This window comes from Triticum aestivum, chromosome 2B (genome assembly GCF_018294505.1).
Source record: "Triticum aestivum cultivar Chinese Spring chromosome 2B, IWGSC CS RefSeq v2.1, whole genome shotgun sequence".
Classification (NCBI taxonomy): Eukaryota; Viridiplantae; Streptophyta; class Magnoliopsida; order Poales; family Poaceae; genus Triticum; species Triticum aestivum.
In genome coordinates this window covers 208,682,557-208,692,105 of record NC_057798.1, presented here as the reverse complement: position 1 = coordinate 208,692,105, position 9,549 = coordinate 208,682,557, and positions in this window count along the sequence as shown.

Below are 9,549 nucleotides of genomic sequence, written 5' to 3'. Positions count from 1 at the left end.
GACACCTGCCCCACGGTGGGCGCCAACTGTCGTGGTATTAAGACTGACAGTAGAATAGGGGGGTAGGTATGGAGAGGCAAGATCCTAGCTATGGAGTAGTTGTATACGCAAGAGATTTACGAGTTCAGGCCCTTCTCGGAGGAAGTAACAGCCCTACGTCTCGAAGCCCGGAGGCGGTCGACTGGATTATATGCGTATGAGTTACAGGGGTGCGAACCCCTCTGCCTGTGGAGGGGGGTGGCTTATATAGAGTGCGCCAGGACCCCAGCCAGCCCACGTAGCGGAGGGTTCAATGTACATAAAGGCCTGGCGTTACTGGTAACGCCCTACATAAAGTGCTATCATGGCCATAAAGACTATTTAATAACAGACCGTTTGGGTGTAGAATGACCTTAGACCTCTTGGTGGTCGAGTGAGTCTTCATGGTCGAGTGTCTTCGAGTCTGTCGAGTGGAATCCTTCTAGGTCGACTGGAAGGTGGTTTCTTATAAAGATGTCCTTCGGGAGGGTACCTTGGACAGGACCATGACCCTACCCTAGGTACATGACTTCATCAATGACTGCATTCACTTTAAATAGGGCACCATCAAAATCCATTGAGACGACGCCTTATGAACTATGGTTTGGCAAGAAACCAAAGTTATTGTTTCTTAAAGTTTGGGGCTGCGATGCTTATGTGAAAAAGCTTCAACTTGATAAGCTCAAACCCAAATCGGAGAAGTGCGTCTTCATAGAATACCCAAAGGAAACTGTTGGGTACACCTTCTATCATAGATCCAAAGGCAAGATATTCCTTGCTAAAAATGGGTCCTTTGTAGAGATGGAGTTTCTCTCGAAAGAAGTGAGTGGGAGGAAAGTAGAACTTGATGAAGTAATTGTACCTTCTCCCGAATTGGAAAGTAGTTCATCACAGAAATTAGTTCCAGTGATTCCTACACCAATTAGTGAGGAAGCTAATGATGATGATCATGAAACTTTAGTTCAAGTTACTACAGAACCTCGTAGGTCTTCCAGAGTATGGTCCGCACCAGAGTGGTATGGTAATCCTGTTCTGGAAGTCATGTTACTAGACCATGATGAACCTACAAACTATGAGGAAGCGATGATGAGCCCAGATTCCACGAAATGGCTTGAGGCCATGAAATCTAAGATGGGATCCATGTATGAGAACAAAGTGGGGACTTTGGTGGATTTGCCCGATGATCGGCAAGCCATAGAAAATACATGGATCTTTAAGGAGAAGACTAACACTGATGGTAACATTACTATCTACAAAGCTTGACTTGTTGCGAAAGGTTTTCGACAAGTTAAAGGATTTGACTATGATGAGACTTTCTCACCCGTAGTGATGCTTAAGTCTGTCCGAATCATGTTAGCAATTGCCGCATTTTATGATTATGAAATTTGGAAGATGGATGTCAAAACTGCATTCCTTAATGGATTTTTGGAAGAAGAGTTGTATATGATGCAACCAGAAGGTTTTGTCGATCCAAAGGGTGCTAACAAAGTGTGCAAGCTCCAGCGATCCATTTATGGACTGGTGCAAACCTCTCGGAGTTGGAATAAACGCTTTGATAGTTTGATCAAAGCATATGGTTTTATACAGACTTTTGGAGAAGCATGTATTTACAAGAAAGTGAATGGAAGCTCTGTAGCATTTCTAATATTATATGTGGATGACATATTGTTGATTGGAAATGATATAAATTTTTTGGATATCATAAGGGGAAACTTGAATAAGAGTTTTTCAATGAAAGACCTCGGTGAAGCTGCTTACATATTGGGCATAAAGATCTATAGAGATAGATCAAGACGCTTAATTGGACTTTCACAAAGCACATACCTTGATAAAGTTTTGAAGAAGTTCAAAATGGATCAGTCAAAGAAAGGGTTCTTGCATGTGTTACAAGGTGTGAAGTTGAGTCAGACTCAATGCCCGACCACTACACAAGATAGAGAGAAAATGAAAGTCATTCCCTATGCTTCAGCCAGAGGTTCTATCATGTATGCAATGCTGTGTACCAGACCTGATGTGTGCCTTGCTATAAGTATAGCAGGGAGGTACCAAAGTAATCCCGGAGTGGAGCACTGGACAGCAGTCAAGAACATCCTGAAATACCTGAAAAGCACTAAGGATATGTTTCTCGTTTATGGTGGTGACAAAGAGCTCGTCGTAAATGGTTACGTCAATGCAAGTTTTGACACTGATCCAGATGACTCTACTCCGGGATGTATCTGTATTGCGACTTAGTCATAATACAGATACAAATAGAGAGATAATAATTTTGAATGGAGGAGCTGTCAGTTGGTGTAGTTCCAAGCAAAGCGTCATGGCGGGATCTACGTGTGAAGCGGAGTACATAGCTTCTTCGGAAGCAGCAAATGAAGGAGTCTGGATGAAGGAGTTCATATCCAATCTAGGTGTCATACCTAGTGCATCGGGTCCAATGAAAATCTTTTGTGACAATACTGGTGCAATTGCCTTGGGAAAGGAATCCAGATTTCACAAGAGAACCAAGCACATCAAGAGACGCTTCAATTCCATCTGTCATCAAGTGTCGGAAGGAGACATAGAGATTTGCAAAATACATACAAATCTGAATGTTGCAGGAATGCGAGCTACCTATGGCGTTTCTTACCTGGTCTGCAACGCGAGCTACATCGGCGTTTCTTATTTGGACAGGAACGCTAGCTAGCTCGGCGTTTTCATTTTGGGCAGAAATGCCGCGGGCTATGGCGTTGCTAAAAAGGTTAGATCATGAAATACTTTCATGTCGAGTTCACTTTGTGACAAAGTTTGCTGAAAGGGTCAGAATAGTGATTTCGGCCCGGAAGTGTGACGTGGGGCGGGACGGTAGGGCTTCTCTTTTCTGTATGCGAGAGAACATTGGGTAAGAGAACATTGGGCTTGAGTTGGTAGTTTAAGTATGGAAATAGATCGTCGTTGCCACACGTTAAAATTCCAACAGAAATTTGTTACTCCTACTAAAAAGGTAAAAATATGCTTATGTGGAAAATTGCTAAGGTGGATAGGCTTCATGTCAAGAGAAATAAGATAGTGGGGATGAACTATTTAGGTATTATAGATTTGATACAGTGTTATTAATGCAAGGTTAATGGATGGGCATGATTTTTCTTGAAGCTACTATTGAGAGGCTAGATCATTGACCTTCAATTATCCATTACCTCTGACTATATGTAGTTGGAGAAGAAACTAGATATGCAATCAGATAGATGTATGTGTCACATTTTGAACAAGCCCGGCAACCTTAAAGCCCACGCCTCTCTAAAATTACAGTGGTCTGCTTAGAGTCTTAGATTTCCAACACAATTTTTGTTTCTCCTATTGAGATCGTAAACAAAACGTTTATACTATGCAAGGAAATCATGCTACTCTCACACCAAAGCTCTTTTATTATGAAATCCGATTCGCCGATAGTGTGATTACTACATGAGCTTATCTGCGTGTTTTTCACTTCTATTTGTATTGAGCTATCGTATTGAGCAGAAATAGGGCAAAATTCAGGTGTCTGATTTGAGGTTGGTAGAGAAGAAGATTCGTGAGATGATCTCAGCTTATCACTTTCTTTCCTAGCTATTATGTTAGAGGTTGAATATTAACTGGGATAAGAAAATATGTAGTCCTGACATGACAAGCCTCATGTTTTATACAGCACAATAGCTACTTGTAATTTGTTTGAAAATAGTTTTTGAGTCAGTCGATTTTGGAAGGAAGGAAGCAGCCGCTGGAGGTAAGGAAGAAGCAGTCGCAACCTTGCCGGAGAAGCCCTCTGGGTCTATCTTAGGGTGGCAGGTGACCCCATTATCTATATGAGGGGCATTGGGGTGGGGGTGCAGTTTGCCAGAAAAAATGGTTCATGGTCGGGGTTAGAGGGATGGCTAGGTGTAGCGGCAGCACGACAATGGGCGACGGTTGGGGGGGGGGACAGCAAGGCTAACGCGGGAGTGCCATTGGCTGCCGGCAGTGGCGGCAGGCGGTTAGTCCGGTGGTAGTGTTGGGGAACGTAGTAACCCAAAATATTTCCTACGATCACGCAAGATCTCTCTAGGATATGCATAGTGACGAGACGGGAGAGTGTGTCCATGTACCCTCGTAGAGCGAAAGCGGAAGCATTTAGTAACGCGCTTGATGTAGTCGAACGTCTTCACGATCCAACCAATCCAAGTACTGAACATACGACACCTCCGTGTTCGGCACACGTTCAGCACGATGATGTCCCTCGAGCTCTTGATCCAGTTGAGGATGAGGGAGAATTCCGTCAGCACGACGGTGTGACGACGGTGTTGATGATGTTACCGGCGCAGGGCTTCGCCTAAGCACTACGACGATATGACCGAGGTGTTGAACTGCGGAGGGGGCACCACACACGACTAAGAGAACAACTGTTTTGCTTTGGGGTGCCCCCTGCCCCCGTATATAAAGGAGGGAGGAGGAGGAGGCCCGCCAAGGAGGGGCACACCTATAGGGGGAGTCCAACTAGGATTCCCAATCCTAGTTGGAGTCCCCTTCCTTTTTCCAAGAGGGAGAGAGAGGGAAAGAGGTGGAGGAGAAAGAGGAAAGGGGGGAGGGCACCCCCTCCCCTAGTCCAATTTGGTTTGGGCTAGGGGGGCGCGCGCCTCCACCTGTCCGCTGCCTCCTCTTTTCCACTAAGGCCCATGAAGGCCCATTAATCCCCGGGGGGGTCCCGGTAACCTCCCGGTACTCCGAAAAATGCCCGAACCTTTCCGAAACCTTTTCGGTGTCCGAGCATAACCTTCCAATATATCAATCTTTATGTATCGACCATTTTGAGACTCCTCGTCACGTCCGTGTTCTCATCCGAGACTTCAAACAAACTTTGGTGACCAAAAACACATAACTCATAATACAAATCATCATCGAACATTAAGCGTGTGGACCCTATGGGTTCGAGAACTATGTAAACATGATTGAGATACATATCTGATCAATAACCAATAGCAGAACCTGGATGCTCATATTGGCTCCTACATATTCTACGAAGATCTTTATTGGTCAAACTGCATAACAACATACGTTCTTCCCTTTGTCATCGGTATGTTACTTGCCCGAGATTCGATCGTCGGTATCATCATACCTAGTTCAATCTCATTACTGGCAAGTCTCTTTACTCGTTCTGTAATGCTTCATCCCGCAACTAACTCATTAGTCACATTGCTTGCAAGGCTTATAGTGATGAGCATTACCGAGAGGGCCCAGAGATACCTCTCCGATACGCGGAGTGACAAATCCTATTATCGATCTATGCCAACCCAACAAACACCTTCAGAGACACATGTAGAGCATCTTTATAATCCACCAGTTATGTTGTGATGTTTGATAGCACACAAGGTGTTCCTCCGGTATTCGGGAGTTGCATAATCTCATAGTCAGAGGAACATGTATAAGTCCTGAAGAAAGCAGTAGCAATAAAACTGTAATGATCATAATGCTAAGCTAACGGATGGATCTTGTCCATCACATCATTCTATAATGATGTGATCCCGTTTATCAAATGACAACACATGTATATGGTCAGGAAACATAACCATCTTTGATTAACGAGCTAGTCAAGTAGAGGCATACTAGGGACACTTTGTTTTTTGTCTATGTATTCACACATGTACTAAGTTTCCGGTTAATACAATTCTAGCATGAATAATAAACATTTATCATGATATAAGGAAATATAAATAACAACTTTATTGTTGCCTCTAGTGCATATTTCCTTCGGCTCCCACTTACACTAGAGTCAATAATCTAGTTCACATTGCCATGTGATTTAACACTAATAGTTCATATTTGTATATGATTAACACCCATAGTTCACATCGCCATGTGACCAACTCCCAAAGGGTTTACTAGAGTCAATAATCTAGTTCACATTGCTATGTTATTAACACCAAAATAGTACTAAGGTGTGATCATGTTATGCTTGTGAGAGAAGTTCAGTCAACGGGTCTGCCACATTCAGAGCCGTAGGTATTTTGCAAATTTTCTATGGCTATCATGCTCTGCATGGATCTACTTTAGCTAATTGCTCCCAATTTCAATATGTATCCAGATTGAGTCTCAGAGTCATCCGGATCAGTGTAAAAGCTTGCATCAATGTAACTCTTTACGACGGACTCTTTATCACCTCCATAACCGAGAAATATTTCCTTAGTCATCTTAGGTAACTAAGAATAACTTTGACCGCTGTCTAGCAATCCACTCCTGGATCACTATCGTACCCCCTTGCCAAACTCATGATAAGGTATAGAATAGGTCTGGTACACAACATAGCATACTTTATAGAACCTATGGCAGAGGCATAGGGAATGACTTTCATTCTCTTTCTATTTTCTGTTGTGGTCGGGTTTTGAGTTTGACTCAACTTTACACCTTGCAACAGAGGCAAGAACTCCTTCATTCACTGTTCCATTTTGAACTACTTCAATATCTTGTCAAGGTATGTACTCATTGAAAAAATCTTTATCAAGCGTCTTGATCTATCTTTATAGATCTTGATGCCCAATATGTAAGCAGCTTCACCGAGGTCTTTCTTTGAAAAACTCCTTTCAAACTCTCCTTTATGCTTTCCAGAAAATTCTACATCATTTCTGACCAACAATATGCCATTCACATATACTTATCAGAAAGGTTGTAGTGCTCCCACTCACTTTCTTGTAAATACAGGCTTCACCGCAAGTTTGTATAAAACTATATGCTTTGATCAACTCATCAAAGCATATATTCCAAGTCCAACATGCTTGCACCAGTCCATAGATGGATCGCTGGAGCTTGCACACCTTGTTAGTACCTTTAGGATCGACAAAACCTTCTGGTTGCATCATATACAACTCTCCTTAGATATATTCATTTAAGGAATGCAGTTTTGACATCCATTTGCCAGATTTCATAAAATATGGCAATTGCTAACATGATTCAGATGGATTTTAAGCATCGCTACGGTTGAGAAGATCTCATTGTAGTCAACACCTTGAACTTGTCGAAAACCTTTCTACGACTAGTCGAGCTTTGTATATAGTAACACTACCATCATTGTCCATCTTCCTCAGATTCTCAATGGCTTGCCAATCATCGGGCAAGTCAACCAAAGTCCATACTTTGTTCTCATACATGGATCCCATCTTAGATTTCATGGCCTCAAGCCATTTCACGGAATCTGGGCTCATCATCGCTTCCTCATAGTTCGTAGGTTCATCATGGTCTAGTAACATGACTTTCAGAATAGGATTACCGTACCACTCTGGTGCGGACCATACTCTGGTTGACCTACGAGGTTAGGTAGTAATTTGATCTGAAGTTTCATGATCATCATCATTAGCTTCCTCACTAATTGGTGTAGGAATCACTGGAACTAATTTCTGTGATGAACTACTTTCCAATTCGGGAGAAGGTACAATTACCTCATCAAGCTCTACTTTCCTCCCACTCACTTCTTTCGAGAGAAACTCCTTCTCTAGAAAGGATCCATTCTTAGCAACGAATATCTTGCCTTCGGATCTGTGATAGAAGGTGTGCCCAACAGTTTCCTTTGGGTATCCTTATGAAGACGCATTTCTCCGTTTTGGGTTTGAGCTTATCAGGTTGAAGCTTTTTCACATAAGCATCGTAGCCCCAAACTTTAAGAAATGATAGCTTAGGTTTGTTGCCAAACCACAATTCATACGGTGTCGTCTCAACGGATATTGACGGTGCCCTGTTTAACGTGAATGCAGTTGTCTCTAATGCACAACCCCAAAACGATAGTAGTAAATCGGTAAGAGACATCATAGATTGCACCATATCTAATAAAGTGTGGTTACGACGTTCGGACACACCATTACGCTGTGGTGTTCCAGGTAGCGTGAGCTGTGAAACTATTCCACATTGTTTTAAATAAAGGCCAAACTCATAACTCAAATATTCTCCTCCACGATCAGATCGTAGAAACTTTTATTTTCTTGTTATGATGATTCTCCACATCACTCTGAAATTCTTTGAACTTTTCAAATGTTTCAGACTTGTATTTCATTAAGTAGATATACCCATATCTTCTCAAATCATCTTTGAAGGTCAGAAAATAATGATACCCGCCACGAGCCTCAACACTCATTGGACCGCATACATTGGTATGTATTATTTCCAGTAAGTCGTTAGCTCGTTCAATTGTTCCGGAGAACGGAGTTTGAGTCATCTTGCCCATAAGGCACGGTTCGGAAGTATCAAATGATTCATAATCAAGTGATTCCAAAAGTCCATCTGCATGGAGTTTCTTCATGCGCTTTACACCGATATGACCCAAACGGAAGTGCCACAAATATGTTGCACTATCATTATCAACTTTGCATCTTTTGGCATCAATATTATGAATATGTGTATCACTACGATCGAGATTCAATAAACCATTAACATTGGGTGTATGAACATAGGAGGTTTTATTCATGTAAACGGAATAACAATTATTTTCTGTTTTAAATGAATAACTGTATTGCAATAAACATGATCTAATCATATTCATGCTTAACGCAAACACCAAATAACATTTATTTAGGTTCAACACTAATCCCTAAAGTATAGGGAGTGTGCGATGATGATCATATCAATCTTGGAACCACTTCCAATATACATCGTCACTTCGCCCTCAACTAGTCTCTATTTATTCTGCAACTCCTATTTCGAGTTACTAATCTTAGCAACTGAACATGTATCAAATACCCAGGGGTTACTATAAACACTAGTAAAGTACACATCAATAACATGTATATAAAATATACCTATGTTCACTTTGCCATCCTTCTTATCCACCAAATATTTGGGGTAACACCATTTCCAGTGACCATTTCCTTTGCAGTAGAAGCACTCAATTTCAGGCTTAGGTCTAGCTTTGGGCTTCTTCACGGGAGTGACAACTTGCTTGTCATTCTTCTTGAAGTTCCCTTTCTTTCCCTTTTCCCTTTTCTTGAAACTAGTGGTCTTGTTTAATCATCAACACGTGATGCTTTTTCTTGATTTCTACCTTCGTCAATTTCAGCACCATGAAGAGCTCAGGAATTGCTTTCGTCATCCCTTGAAATTATAGTTCATCACGAAGTTCCAGTAACCTGGTGATGGTGACTAGAGAACTTTGTCAATCACTATCTTATCTGGAAGCTTAACTCCCACTTGATTCAAGTGATTGTAGTACCCAGACATTCTGAGCACATGCTCACTAGCTGAGCTATTCTCCTCCATCTTTTAGGCGAAGTACTTGTCAGAGGTCTCATACCCCTCGACACGGGCATGAGTCTGAAATACCAATTTCAGTTCTTGGAACATCTCATATGCTCCGTGGCGTTCAAAACGTTTTTGAAGTCCCGGTTCTAAGCCGTAAAGCATGGTGCACTAAACTATCAAGTAGTCATCATATTGAGCTAGCCAAACGTTCATAATGTCTGCATCTACTCCTAGGTCTGTCACCTAGCAGTGCATCAAGGACATAATTCTTCTGTGCAGCAATGAGGATAAACCTCAGATCACGGACCCAGTCCGCATCTTTGCTACTAA